The following is a 15424-nucleotide window of genomic DNA, read 5'->3' on the forward strand; positions in this document are numbered from 1 at the left end:
ATGGCAAAGAGGGGTGGGTGGGAGGGTTGTGTAATTACAAGGCATGTATATTGAAAACATAGCTGGGCAAAGGAGGCGCGTCAAACTCAATATGCGAAATTTAATATTTAATGGCTTAACACAACATCAAAGTTCACATACAATGTGGCGCCGTAAGTTACGACAATGAAAAAAACAAAGGGGGTGCCCTTATCGGTTATATTCACTACATTCTCCGGGCGTTGATTCATGTCACTAATCACCATTTTCATGAAGTTGGCATATTACAATTGGCAAAGTTATTGCGAACTGAACAATCTACGTATTTTTTATTAAGTGGTTCTTGCGTATCGATGTCCCTCACATATCGTTCTTTTACTCTTTAGACTCATCTCTTACTCCCCATGCAGCTGTGTTTCTGTGTTTCATCTGATTTTTACCGGACTTCGATGGTTGCTACCGTAGTTTCTTCTTAAGTGACTGTTTGCGAATCTAGTAACCAACAATCTATAGAGCCTAATCCATCTTAATTAGGTTTTAAAAGATTATATCTGAATAAATGCACATTATCATAGACTGGCATTTGATTTTTTTTGTTAACGTTCTATATGAAAGTAATTAAACGTGTAATATGTGCGGCAAGTATATAGGCTGTCGGCTTTTGAAACAGCTTCGCTTCCGATTTTGCTGAAATATTGGTTCTGCACATCAGCGACTTTTTGGTTCTCGCTTGCCAGGGAGCTGTCAGCGAATTTGTTTAACGCGTTGCTGTCAATTGTCTGCTCATTGAGCAAACTCTTTCACACAGATACCACGAGAAATAGCAAAGTACAAACCTGAAAGAAGCAAGTACTTTACAACTAAGAAAGAAAATCAAAACCACTATGATAGACATCCGTGGTTCTGTCTTTACTAGTTCACTTTTCCCAATGGTTAGTTAAACCAAATCAAATACACTGCTACGGGTGGCAACCGTGCCCTTAATAGCGTCTATTAATAAGGTGCCTATATAATAACAGTAGGGTGCCTCTTTGATGGATCGGTGCTCGCCACAATACAGGGCTTGAATTTTCCCTTCATTGAAGGACAGAAGGGGGAGGGTCACATGGTTGCGACCACTATAGCGCGCGCACACTCACACACGCTCATACATACATACATACATACATACATACATACATACATACATACATACATACATACATACATACATACATACATACATACATACATACATACATACATACATACATACATACATACATACATACATACATACATACATACATACATACATACATACATACATACATACATACATACATACATACATACATACATACATACATACATACATACATACATACATACATACATACATACATACATACATACATACATACATACATACATACATACATACATACATACATACATACATACATACATACATACATACATACATACATACATACATACATACATACATACATACATACATACATACATACATACATACATACATACATACATACATACATACATACATACATACATACATACATACATACATACATATACATATATGACCCGCCGCGCAGAGTCGGAGTCCCCGTCTTTGAGTACGGACCTCCTGGTTCGAAACACACGTGAATGCCAAGTCAGATACAACGACATCACCAAGCACTACCAGCTAGGCAGGCGGATATTCCCCCTACCTCATCCCAAACTGAAACGTCACCGCGCAGTCGTCTGGCGACAATGCAGACACAAAACTTCCCCAGTGCGGTGCGATCGCGGCACATTTGCCCCGTGCAATACCCGATTATTCTTTGCAAGTTATGTCAGGCGACTAGAGCGACGCTCTCTCACATGTGAGAGTGTGCTGTTATATCAGCGAAAATGGCCGTAGCTCCGGCGGCTCTTGCGTCGAACCTGAAGGCACAAGAGTGGGCAGTCCAACGGGCCCGAGAGGCGGCGACGAGGCAAGGCCTCGAAGTCCCCTTCATGGGAGACCTGAGCCCGGGTCGTTAAACTTTGTCCGATTTACAAAAAAAGTTGTTTCCATCCATTTCGCAGCTTTGTGTAGCGTTTCGTGAGGAACTAAAAAGACGTGGTGATGGTTCGAAAAAGAGCAGGCAGGCTAGTGAGTGGGCAAATGAAAGCTGCTGCCGCCATAGCAAGAAGCACCTTACGTTTTTGGCTCTTTAGGCAGCTGACCATCTAACTCAAGCGGAGACAAACTTTGATTGTACATATAATGAAGTTCTTGTGCAGAAAAATCTGGGGCACGTCCATACGGCCCGTGCTGCAGCTCTGCAAGAGCCCTGTTTCTGGGCTTTTTACGGTAAAGCTTGGCGGTTTTGGGGAACACATGTAAAACAAATATTCGTACCCTCGATAGTTTGCAAGCTCAGGCTCTACGGATATGCCTTGGACTACCAAGACGCGCCTCGACTCAGACAACAATGATGATTGCTCGAGACTACTTGGTTCCATCATATTTAACGACTGATTACCTTAGAGCACACATTCGACATCTGTGTCACGTACTCAGTCACTTTATTGCTGCACTGCCAGCACAAGGAGCTCAAGTCAAGCTTTCCAAACTTGTTGCGACACGTCAAGGCTACCTTCCGTCGGTGTCTACACCAGCTGCAAGACCAATGTTATCCCTGTGGTGCCTATGACAGCCACAAGTACGCCTCACAATTCCGGTAATTACAAACATGACCCATGACTCAACAGTGGCTCTTTCTCATTTGACACTAATTACTGAACAAAGCTTATGAACAAAGAACGCACATTTATACCGATGGATCTGTCTCAGCCACCAGCTCCACTGGCGCTGTTATCATCGCGGCCTTAAATGTAGCAATTAAGTTCAAGGTGTTCCACATACCGGCCTCTACGGCAACAGAACTTGCCACCGTACGTGCCGCTGGTAATTACATCGCAAAAGCAAAACTTCGAAAGTGGGTTGTTTTTTTGTTACTCCAGAGTAGCCCCTTCAGAGTCTGCAGTCAGGCTTACGACAGCCAGCCTTAAGAGAGAGAGCGCAAGGAAATAAGAGGTACATTTACGCAACGCTTCTGCTTTCCAACAATAACGAAGAAAATAAGAACAAGAACTTGGTTGTGCAACCCCCTCCATTTCAAAGGGTACGCTATACCGACCGGCCGATCGTGTTCACACTGAGAGTACCTTCTTCCCTTCCTCTCCTTTCTTTCTTTTCATCCCTCAAATTCCTTCCCCGTGTAGGGTAGCAAACCGGGTAGCAGACCGACCGACCGTGCGATTGCTCACAAGCCGGTTCAGTCCTTTTACATTCCCAGTGACTCCAGCACCGTTTATACATATGCGAATAAGTATCTGAGTCGTTGTTTACAAGTTTGGGGCGATCATAGAACGTTCTTTCGAGAGTTTATTGCAATGGCTAGAGCGGCGGCAAGCGCCGGCACTTGCCGGCGGAGGACTCCCTAGAGAGAAATTAACCATCGTCGCGGGCGTCTGAACGTCATGAGGACTTTCGCATTCACGCATGCATTCCTTAACGGCGAAACACAGTGTTCCACATCGTACACGCACTTTACGTGCTTTCCGAACAGCGGACGGTTGGGGCAAACATAGGGTGACGTCCTGCGCTAACGGCCTAGTCCGATCGAAGTGTTCGCGCCCCAAACAGATGCGGTCGTTGTCACTTGTGCGGCGATTTGTTTGACAAGTGTAGCCTGGCACCCACGTTATTTTGAAATTTTAGAGGGAACTAAGGTTGTAAGAGATAGAAACTGAGTTGCGTATTCCGGAGGGAAATTACTGCGTCTCCTACGCAGAATTTTGGCCGTCAAATGTAAGCCCTTCGGGGTGGTCGTTATCAAGGGTGGATTCGCGCAGAAGACATCGTAAGCGTTGCTTATAATGTTTTAGTGAACTTGTTTCACTCGTTGTAATTCTACTGCCATGCCTATTTGTCTTACTTTTGCTTTAGGATTTCCAACATCCTATCTTTTTTTTCTTCTTCCCCTGTTTTCTTGTTCTTTCTGTTTGAATTTGAAATGTTTTGTGCATGTTTCTTCAAGACACATCGGTACATAGTGGCCATAAAATGCATGCTCGCTTTTTTGTGCATTTGCAAGACGCGTGATTCCCGAAAAGCTTTCGTGGACAGGTTTTAGAGCTGTTGAAAGGCTATAAAAAATTATTTAGGGCACCCTCTGTGTATCTGCGCAGAAATTTCTCGTCTACGGTCCAGCTTAATGTCCAGAAGTTCCGAGCCCATTTTATCAACGATTGGTTCATACTGCTACAAGTGGTCATGATGCTAAAGTACATGACAAAAAAAACTGTTAAAATAGCACTTTTTCTCTCGGTGTCTTTCAAACCGAGTGTTTTCCATGTGTCGCCTTTGCCTGATTCTTTAAGCGCAAGTTGTACAATGTATGTGCGAGGAGTATGTATGCATCAGAGCATATGTACGGGCAATCAGTGTTGATTTGCTCAAACTGCTAGCCCTATAGTCTCACTTAAGGACGACGCCAATCTGCTGCCTTGCAATTCAGTGGCTCGTTTTTTCGCAGAGCCTTTGAAGCGTATGGATGGCGCTATACTTCAGAGAAACACAAACGTTTTTTTTTCTTCACTCATTTAGCTTGCACAGCTCATCCATCATCACTGATTTACAAACACGCTTCTTTTGTACCACTATAGGTGGGCTATTCGAGCCGCGTAAGAGGGACGTTCAGGTCTTGCCCACTTCTCGTCCAATATCTACTGAGTGCCATCCCGGTGCCGCTCCGAGCAAATGTATGGTTGCACAGAAAGCGAAATATTTTGTAAATTCTAATTCGACAGAGGGCCTTTCGGAAATGTGCGAGCACCGAAAACTGGCTCCCGGCGGAGTGACGTACTACAATTCTCCGCAGAATGAATTTTCTACACCTTTATTGTCCCCACTCTCGGGCACTCTTTCGACAGGAAGCTTGCTCGAAGGGCGTCCCTTTAACTCTTGTGTGTGTGTCCAAGTAACATGCCACCGCTGAAGTTGCTATGACGTACGCGTAAAGTTCAGACCACTCGCACATACATGCATGTATACACTCAAGCACGCACACATACAACTGCACACACACAAACACGCACACACACACAACCATGGACGTCTCGTCAGTCGCGCGTGGTTGGGTCGACGTTGATTGGATCGATGGCTGTTTTTCCTGGCACGTAGGTTCGGCGAAGCGCGACCCCCACCGACGGAGCCGCCGGGTTTCCTGGCACTCGTCATCCGCCCCCGGTTGTCGCAGGCACTCGCTTAGTCTAGCGAAACGCCGCGTTCCTACCTGCCGCGGCCAGAGTTATTGAACGCATCTGTCGGACAAGGCTTCGTACCTGAGCTCCAGCGTCGTCTGCTGCGAGCGAGATGAGAACTATACGCCGTCACAGTTGGACGTCTGGAGGCATCCAGAACACTTATGCGGCGTTAGCTTCCGTGGGTTCTTTGTGGCGCTGAATATGACGAGCGTACTACGATTTTGACCTCCTTAAACACGTTCCCCGAAGTAAGTGGAACATGTTTTCAAAACTGTGTCACTCTTAATCGGAGCATATGTGGATCAAAATGTCCTTGAGCAGAGTATTTTCTTGCAGCTGAGCTCAATCGGTCGAACTGCTATTGTAGGTTATTCTTAGTATCGTGCCAGGTAACTTGCACGAACCAAGTGGGACATATTCGCAAAAAAATAAATGTTCCACTTGCTAAGCGGTACTTATGTGGAACGAGACAAGAAGTGTGATTGGCGTTGACTTGCGCAGTGCACGACGGGAACTGCGAGCCCGAAGAAGAGATGGGGAGGAATAAAGCACACAAGAACACCACTCTGTCAAGCTTTTCATTGCGAAAGTGATAAACTGAATCTGGTAGCTCCGTGTCTATTCTTGGATTATATGCATATAGTGTATAAGTTCCTCCTTAGTTCGTGATGTTCTTGTAAGAATATGGATTCAGTGAACGTCCACCACTGATAGAAGTGGAAAGTGAATTTTGCGTTATTCTGACACATGCAGAAATACAGAACTTTACGAATGCGTTCCGCGGTAATCCACAAAGGGGTGTATATATTCAGTGAAATGGAAGAAATTGTTATCCGGCCGATAGTTGGGACGAAGCCACCAAAAGAACAGCACACATCTTTTCCTTTCGTTCTTTCTTTTTCTTAAGAGCTTGGAGTTGTCGATTAGCTCGCCCTCGCCTTGCCATCGATTAGCCCCATTGTTAGCTTGGTGGCAGAGAGAGCGCTCCCGAAAGCCGTTGGTAATGCGTTCGATACCCAGACCAGGACGAATTTTTTTTTTTTCAAGTGCGAAGCTTCCTTTGCGGGAAACTTCCACCTGCGTCATCTGCAGTTTCGTTCGACTTTACAGATGGGCGAAAATGTTGTCTTTTTTTTTTCAGGGAATAAAGCACTGAACCAAGAGTGGCGGTAGCGGTCTGTCGTTTAGTTTTCCTCTACTACCGCGTTTTATTCTCTTTACTGATTTTTGGGTAAAGACTCAGCAGTTATCTTATTGCTCCTCTCCTTCAGTCGTTCCATTATGTCTTCATTATGCATTTTCTATATTCCTTCATTTCAAAAGAGCAGGCGAATCGCCATACATATACATATATTAACGCTCCTCAAAATGACAATTCTGTGTATTATCAATTGCTAATTTGACAACTTATGTTCAATGTTCTCACGCAGTGCCTACGATTGCATATTTCTGTTGAGTCCGGGATTTGACTCTTACATTCTTATCATTTACGTAAACAGACACCCCACAAATACAAACAGCCGCAACACTATAATCTCGGCACAGGTTGCCGTTCCCTTCATTTCACTTAACCGGAAACGCGGCCACCGTGGCTGGGAATCAAACTGTCGACTTCGTGATAAGTCAGCGAAGTGCAACAGCCGCTAGGCCGCCACTTGTTGGTAATGTCGTGTCTTATAACGCCAGTCGCGCGTCCAGAGGTACCGGATTTCTCGGGTGTACCGCTTCATACGAAGCCTGCCGATGACATACGGGCGAATTCTATGGCGGGCGACTGCCCCGATTGACACAAGCACCGTGAATGGACAGAAGCCGTCGTCATTCTGCGGATAAGACAGAATATGTCCACACGAAGGAATCCGACGCTTCAGGATTGACTGTCACAATATCGTTTTCCCCCTCTCATTTCAGTATAAGACAGAGTATCTGGATACCAGACACTCTGGGGCGGAAGAGCACCTTCTCGCGGAAATCGCTGCTAGATCAAACTCTTTTTCTCTTTTTTTTTTGCCAGCATTGCTTACAGCCCTGCCGCCTGACCCCGAGTATTTCGTCTGTGTTATTCGCCTCCTATATCTGAGAGCGAGGTAAGCAAGGATCTCATCATATCAGCCGTTCCTATATAGCGTCCACGCTTCGCGCGCTGTGGCCCGATGGAGATTGGCTGGGGAGAAACGACGAGACAACAACAATCTGGTCGCAAAGGTCGCCAGTGTCATTCGCGGCTGACCTTTCGCGAGCGAACGACCTGCCGTCGACTTCGGAACGGTGCCTGGCAATGCAGAGAGGTGGCGTGCCGTGACAGAGCATCTCGGCTTCCCTTCAGCGCGGTGTTTGATTTCATCAGTTTGCATCAAAGCCTCCGTGTTGCAATATATACCGCTCGTATTCGAGGGACGTGTCACGTGCTTAGCTGTCCGAGGAAACGACATTGGAGGACATATAGTCAAAGTGAACGTTATAGGAAGAGCTGCCGTTCGGCGACAATCTTTTTTTTTTCTTTCTGAGTCACCACTTTCTTCATAACATCGCGTCGCTAGGTGTGTTTGAACAGGAAGTCGATGTGCGTCCACTTCTATTGTAAACACGGATCCGAAGATTCTTTCATGTTGGCAGAGAGCTACTTTTATTGCTTGGTCATTTTTCTTACGCAATCGTTTTTTTTTGTTTCGTTTGTTCTGCACGAACAGTTTGCCTCTCGAACATCGCTATCTACTTTAAATATCTACCCGATGTTGCTTCTGGAGCTGCGTACAGCTATATGCAGGGTATTACTGCTTGTTCTTTCTTATATACTTCTGAATTTCACCAGTCAACAAAGAATCCGTTTCCTTTGACGCACGATACTCGAACGCTTCCGGACCGTGATGAGAACTTATCGCTATCGCCTCGGGGAATTTTTTTACTCCTTCCGGTTCTGTGCGAGTTAGGCTTGACTGACAACTTGAATATGAACAGTTGTGGTATACCTTGGTATCAGCCATACGAAAAGCTTATATTCGAGAGAATAAGTGCACGGTAAACATGTATAATAATAATATTTGGGGTTTTACGTGCCAAAACCGCTTTCTGATTATGAGGCACGCCGTAGTGGAGGACTCCGGAAATGTTGACCACCTGGGGTTCTTTAACGTGCACCTAAATCTAAGCACACGGGTGTTTTCGCATTTCGCCCCCATCGAAATGCGGCCGCCGTGGCCGGGATTCGATCCCGCGACCTCGTGCTCAGCAGCCCAATACCATAGCCACTGAGCAACCACGGCGGGTGGTAAACATATATATATATATATATATATATATATATATATATATATATATATATATATATATATATATATATATATATATATATATATATATATGTTTGTGTGTGTGCGTGTGTGTGTGTGTGTGTGTGTGTGTGTGTGTGTGTGTGTGTGTGTTTTGGGACACCCTATTCAGGGTGTCCCAGTTAACTTGGTCCATGATTTTAAACATACACAAGAGCTCTAGAGAAATCGTACCGACTGCATAGTAGCTGTAGTCGCAAGTACTTACGGCCAGTATTTTGTTATCACAAATTATTACTTAATAATTCACTTTTAATTATTGAACATATAACTTATTGCTTGAATCGTAAACATATCAATTACAAAGTTGTAGGGCACCTCAAATAACTTCGGAATCAAGTTAGTGCTCAGCTTTGAGTCGGTGGTTTTTCCGAGACAAAACAAAAGCGCGCGAAACATCCAAAATACGAAATAGATGCGCACTCGCGCGCCGCTACTCAAGTGCTCCCAAGCGAATAGCCACGGATGATACACGGCTTTACCAGCGGTGGCAGCTCGATACAGGGATTCACGCTATGTGCTGGTGGCGCCATCGAGAGAAGATGCCGATGGCGCATTGATAAACATAGCAGAGCCTTGTACGATGCGGCGATAAGAGAATGCAATCGTGTATCTTTCAATGGGCGCTCGTAGGCGCTTGAGTAGCGGCGTGCGAGTACGCACCAACCGTATTTACTCGATTCTAAGCACCCCCTTTTTTCACGATCGCGATGCCCAAAGTGAGGGAGGGTGCTTAGATTCGAAAAATCTAGAATGACACTCCCCCCTCCCTCCTTTCGGTGCTACATCATGACCAGATGGGTGCGAGAAATAGCATTTTACCTTGCAAACATTCAAAAGAAAAATCGGTGCAGACAGTGAACCCGCCGCTTGTGTAGGGTGCTCAGTCACTATCACTGCCACTCGAGTTGGTCGCACCGCATTAAACCGCTGCTCTCAGTATGCCACAGCAGGTCGTCGTCCGTTCCATCGAAGTTGTTTGTGATCGAGCACTTAAATTATTTGACCACAACGTCCACTTGGACCCCAGAGTGAGCAAGCGCGTTTGACGGCCTCGGCTACGTGCTATTCCTAACAAATAGGGGGGTGCTTAGATTCGCATGCAAACTTTTTTCCACCTTTCTCGCGAAAATAGAAGAAGCGTGCTTAGACTCGGAGAGTGCTTAGAATCGCGAAAATACGGTTTTCATGGGCTTTGTTTTTTCTTGCAAAAAACAACCACGACCACTTCAGCACGAAATGCATTCTTGATTCGGAGGTTATTTAAGGTGCCCTACAACACTGTAATTAATATGATTGCGATTCAAGCAATAATTAAAAAGCTCACTGAATAAAAGCAATTACCTAATTAACACTTCGTGATGAAAAAAATGGCTGTAAGTCATACGACTGCCGCTACTATGCAATCGTTACGATTTATCTATAGCTCTTGGTTTTCTAAAAAAAATCTTGGTCCAAGTTAACAGGGACTCTGTATATATATATATATATATATATATATATATATATATATATATATATATATATATATATACATATATATATATATATATATATATATATGTATATATATATAGTGCGAAAGCTGGACGCCAATACTGACATGTAAAATGTGTCCATGGGAAGGAGCCGTGTAGAGAGAAAATTTCTCGCCACACGTGGGCCGATCCTGAAGAAAATGCAATACCTTTCCCACCCACGGGGGAGGTGAAGCAGGCTTTAAGAAGTGCGCCAACTTGTAAAAATAAGGTCAATATCTTAGGTCCAAATACAACCCGTATGAGATATTAGGCTGTTAAGAACCGATACTACGCTTTCACCCGCGTCGGCCATGTCTACTTTCGCACCACCGTCTGTATGCCAGCGTTCCAAGCCCTTGCGTATCTCCTTTCCTTTCCTTCCGCTCTCCCGTGGTGGTGGCCCCGTAAGCGTGCTGCCCGCAAGGACCGCGAGGCGGAAAGAAATTCGAACCGTCCAAGTGCACAATCTTTAGTGCTTCGCTCATTGCGTGCACATGTAGGAGCTGTACCTACATCTCCAACAATATTTCCCTGCTATTTTTCCGCCTTCGCATGCACGTTTTGTGTGTCAGGTCCTGAAACTCTGGTGCATGTTTCGTTTATCAACATACTACACTTGTCCTGTCGCGTTTCACGTGGTTCGAACGAAACCTGAACGCAATAATGTGCCACGTGGTGGGCGGTTCTGACCAACAATATTCAATTACAGCAATTTTCATTTAGTCAGAATATTTTATTAGTAGGCATTGCTAGAACGTCATCATTCTCATTGTCATTCTCATCATCCTTTTTAACTACTTATTTCACATGAGAAAGTATTTAAAATTTGTGTAGCGGCAGTACTTGGAAGAGCGGCGATGTGCGTTCAGAATCACCCGATAAAGGCTGCACAAGGTCACCCTTATGCGCACGCGCGCGCGCGTGTGTGTGTGTGTGTGTGTGTGTGTGTTTGTGTGTGTTTGTCTGTGTGTGTGTGTGTTTGTGTGTTTGTGTGTGTGTTTGTGTGTGTGTTTGTGTTTGTGTGTGTGTGTGTGTGTGTGTGTGTGTGTGTGTGTGTGTGTGTGTTTACGCCACTAGAACACATTGCCCTTAGGTGCGTGTTCAGCCAACGATGACCGCACGTTACCTAACAAGAAGGCAGACATATGCATTCGACAGTAATCGATTTACGGTAATCAGCCACTGGAGTCTACGTTTACGTCATCACGACAGCCATTCTATGAATCGTAAATCAGTCTTTGGTTGCAGTGCCCTCTTTCTTTTGGTAGGAATGTATTTAGTAAACACCACTGAGTGGAAATAAAATGATATCATTGTCTCTGGACGATGTTCCAACTCCTCTACATATATGCGTGAGTCACCTACTCTAAATACTGCCTCTCGGCAGGTTTGTTTTCTATTTTGTGTATGTGCGTGCTTTTTTTTATTGCCAGTCTTTAACATACGTTTCATGAATATTTTCATGAGCTGCATTCTGAATGCATTCATGACTGCAACTTTGGCTGCATTCATGAATGCACTACTACATCTATCACAAATCGTTTCTACAGTTCCTGTCGAAAACCTTGGGTCACGGAAGCGCTACTTCGATGTATACTGAAGAAAAATCGGCTCCACAAAAGGATATTTTGGGAGCCATTTAACTGTGAACCTAAATCTCGTCTCAAGAAATATTCTAACACACTTGCAGCCGCACTTAAATGTGCTAAACGAGATTACTTTCAGAACAAGATTTTGAATAATGACAATAATACGAGATGCAACTGCCAGGTCATCAACGAATTCTGAAATAATAAATGCCATGAGCATTTAACAAAAATAAAAACTGAGACACAAACAAACTGCCACCCAGCTGATATCGCGAATTCCTTCAGTGAGTATTTTAGTAGTAGTTGCAATTCTCAAACAGTTCCCCCATTACCGACATTGCCTCGTCATCTTCATTCTTTCTACTTGCGACCTACGAATACTTGCGACCTACGAATGTGACCTGGCCTAGATTCTGTTCACCCATTTCGTATCAAGCTAGTTTCTAATGAACTGTCTCCATTCATTGCAGATATTGTTAACAAAATGTTTAAAGCAGGCGTATTTCCCAGTTCTCTGAAAGTTGGTAAAATAACACCCGTTTACAAAAAAGGCAATCGGGAACATCTGAATAACCACAGGTCTATTTGTATTTTTGCATTTTTCAGTAAAAGAATTGAATGACTATTTCATACACGTTTATCATCCTACCCAGCAAAACTTAATCTACTATCACCTAAACAGTATGGTTTTCGGCAGGGCTGCTCAACTGAGCTTGCGCTTCTAACCTTCACCGATAAAGTCAAGAAGGCTATCGACCAAGGCTTGCTGGTTGGAAGCGTATTTATAGGTTTAACACAATCTTTTGACACCATTAATCACAAAATTCTAATATATAAACTTGAATCTTACGGCATAATTGGCCCACCACTTCAGCTTATTTCTAGCTACCTAACCAATCGTACTCAAGTTGTTCAGATTGACGGCAGACTCTCGCCTGCTAAGAACATATATCAAGGCGTTCCTCAGGGCTCGATCCTTGGCCCGCTGCTGTTCCTGCTATTTATTAATGAGCTACCTAATGTTCTGACCACTAAGGACTGTATATTATATGCAGACGGCACGACTATCTTTACTTGCGCTAACAACGTCGACGAGCTACAGCGAAATGTTAACATTGATCTGCGTAACATAAATTCCTGGTGTCAAAAGAACATGCTGTGCATCAATACGCCATAAACGGTTTTTATGGTTTTTCATTCCTTCCCGACACTAATTTCGAACTCTATATCGGTGTGTCTTGAAAACAACTTAATACCAATATCTGATAGCACTAAGTTTCTTGGCGTAGTTTTAGACAGGCATCTGAAACTCAATCTTCATGCGCAGTCACTTGTCCGTAAGATATCGTTAGGAATACGCGCCATAATCAAATCCCGCTCATATTTTCAGCCACACATTATCCATGCCCTTTATCATGCACACATTCACAGCAATTTATCTTACTGCATATCATCCTGGGAAAACACATACCTCGCTCACCTCAGCCAACTTCAACGCCTGCAGAATCAGGTGATGCGCCTCATGACTTTCAGCCATTTTCTATCGAATGCGACGCCACTTTATTGCAGCTTAAACATTCATCCTCTTCATCAGCTCTTTCAGTCAAAGTTAACAATCGTGATTTATAATTTATTTCGTAATAATGCACGCATAGATGGCTTTGTTATTGAAACTTTTGTAAATACTAACATTACTAGGTTCTCTGAACTCGATAATCGTCTTTTACCTAAAGTGCGCACAAACTATGGCAAGCTCACTACCACATTCGCGGGAATAAAACTAAGGAATTCTTTTCCACATACCCTTAAATCATCCCCCACAGAGCATATATTCAAGAATCACGTTAAGAAATACTTTATGCAGCAACTCTCTTCATCCCAACCCCTGACTTTTGTGATTGTAATCATAATTGACGTAGCTATTATACTACATCTTATATTACTCGTATTTTTATTGTATTGTAAATTTGCATTGCATGTTCACTACAGAAGTTTTCTTCACAATTTTTTGTCTTACTAAACAGTTTTATATTTTCTTGTTTTTTCACGCTGTTTCTTATTTTATCAACTTGTCTGTAAAGCCACCGTAACCAATGCTTGATCTGTATCTCGTCTTTTTTTCCATCATGTTCATGTATATATGGGAGTCCCCCTGACAGTTTTTAACTTTGGGTCTCCCTGTTTAGTACTGATTTTGCATACAATTCTTTGTAAAACTGAAACCGTTGATGAATAAACTTGAGCTTGAATTTGAATACAAAAGAGAGGACTGACTAGACTTGTGATCACAAGTGCTCAAGTACACTTTCTCGTGATTGCGCGTGGCATGCCTGCTCAGGTTCATCACTCGTCGCTTCAGGTGTAGTCAATTGACCAATTTGTATGACAATGCGCGGGAACTGCGCGCTTTCGGAGAAGAGTGTGCTTGTTGCGACACGGTATTGGAAAACCATCTAGAATGCGCTAATATATTGACGTCCATTGCGTCCCAAATTGCTGTGCATACTTTTAAGTTCCTGTTTAATTTTTTTCCATGTTTACACAGTGACACTAAAAAGGTTTCGAGCGTTATCAGTCATATCGGAGCTGCGTTAGACACACAAGAGGTTTTAGCACCGTAAGCGTATGGTGGTAAAGCATATTTTTATGGAGCTTCTGAAACATGGTTCTGGTCCTATATAGCTACATGGGAATATGAAACAGTAACGTTTGGCCAAGGCGTCGTGATGATTTCAGGTTTCTGGTTTAACTTGATGGGGCTGCTTCAGGGCACTTCACTGAAATTGGAGGAGCATTCAAGCTTTCGAACGTGCCACTTTTATGTGAATATTTAGCTACGGTCTCCACAGAATAATTCGAATGAGGGTGGGGCTGATGTTGCGCTTACTGCAACCATGGCAGTTTTGTCGAACAAACGAAATAGTAGCAGCACGTTGCGGAGCACGAAGCACCTGTCCCGCAGGCTACTGTACACAGCAAGAATCGCAAGCGCTGCAACGCGATGCGGTGCGAACGAAAACGCCGACGAGACGAAACGCAGTCATTTTCACACTCGTGGCGGGCGTAGGGGTTTGAGCACCTCACGTTTGCCAAAACAAATGGTGCCACGTGACCCCTACACTAATGGTTTGGCATCACGCCTGGCGATCAAAGGTGCCCGGTGCGACGTAGTTGCGTGGAGGGCTTTTGTGCGCCTGCGTATGCGGCAGCGTTGCGGGAGCCCTGAGGCATGTCCACGTGGCTCCCAGTTTGAAACACATGGAGTGAGAGCAAGAACGCGATTTATCTCGGGCGGGGGATGTCCTTCGCAGCCTTTTTTTTTCTTTTTCTGGATTTTCCGCGACAACAGATCGGATTTGTTTCGAGGCATTTCGCGGGAGGGAAAAGACGAATGACGAGCAAGACGAAGTACTGTGACCGATGAAATCAGCAAGTGGGTACAATGTACGCTTTAAATTTGCCTCGTGGCAGGTGGTGTCCGCCTAACTTCACAGGCGCGCATTCTGATCGCCGGCACTGATCCAGCGATCTCTGCGCATTTGTCTGGGATAGACGCTCGATGTATGAAATTTTAAGACAAACACGTTCATTGACAAGTGCAATCACAAACTAAAATCACGCTTGCTTGATTGTTGCGAAATGATATCTCGGCACTTTACGTCAACGTTCACTGGCATCGCCTGGAAATAACTAAGCAATT

General features: G+C 44.1%; 1 protein-coding gene and 1 pseudogene across 1 annotated transcript in view; both read right to left on the reverse strand.

Annotated features, from left to right (window-relative positions):
• The window catches only part of LOC139049737 (QRFP-like peptide receptor), a 117750-nt gene that overhangs the window by 75830 nt on the left and 26496 nt on the right, over positions 1-15424 (reverse strand). The gene's annotated exons all lie outside the window — the stretch shown is intronic.
• On the reverse strand, positions 10269-10448 carry LOC139050232 (U2 spliceosomal RNA; annotated as a pseudogene).

Source organism: Dermacentor albipictus, chromosome 9 (genome assembly GCF_038994185.2).
Source record: "Dermacentor albipictus isolate Rhodes 1998 colony chromosome 9, USDA_Dalb.pri_finalv2, whole genome shotgun sequence".
Lineage (NCBI taxonomy): Eukaryota > Metazoa > Arthropoda > Arachnida > Ixodida > Ixodidae > Dermacentor > Dermacentor albipictus.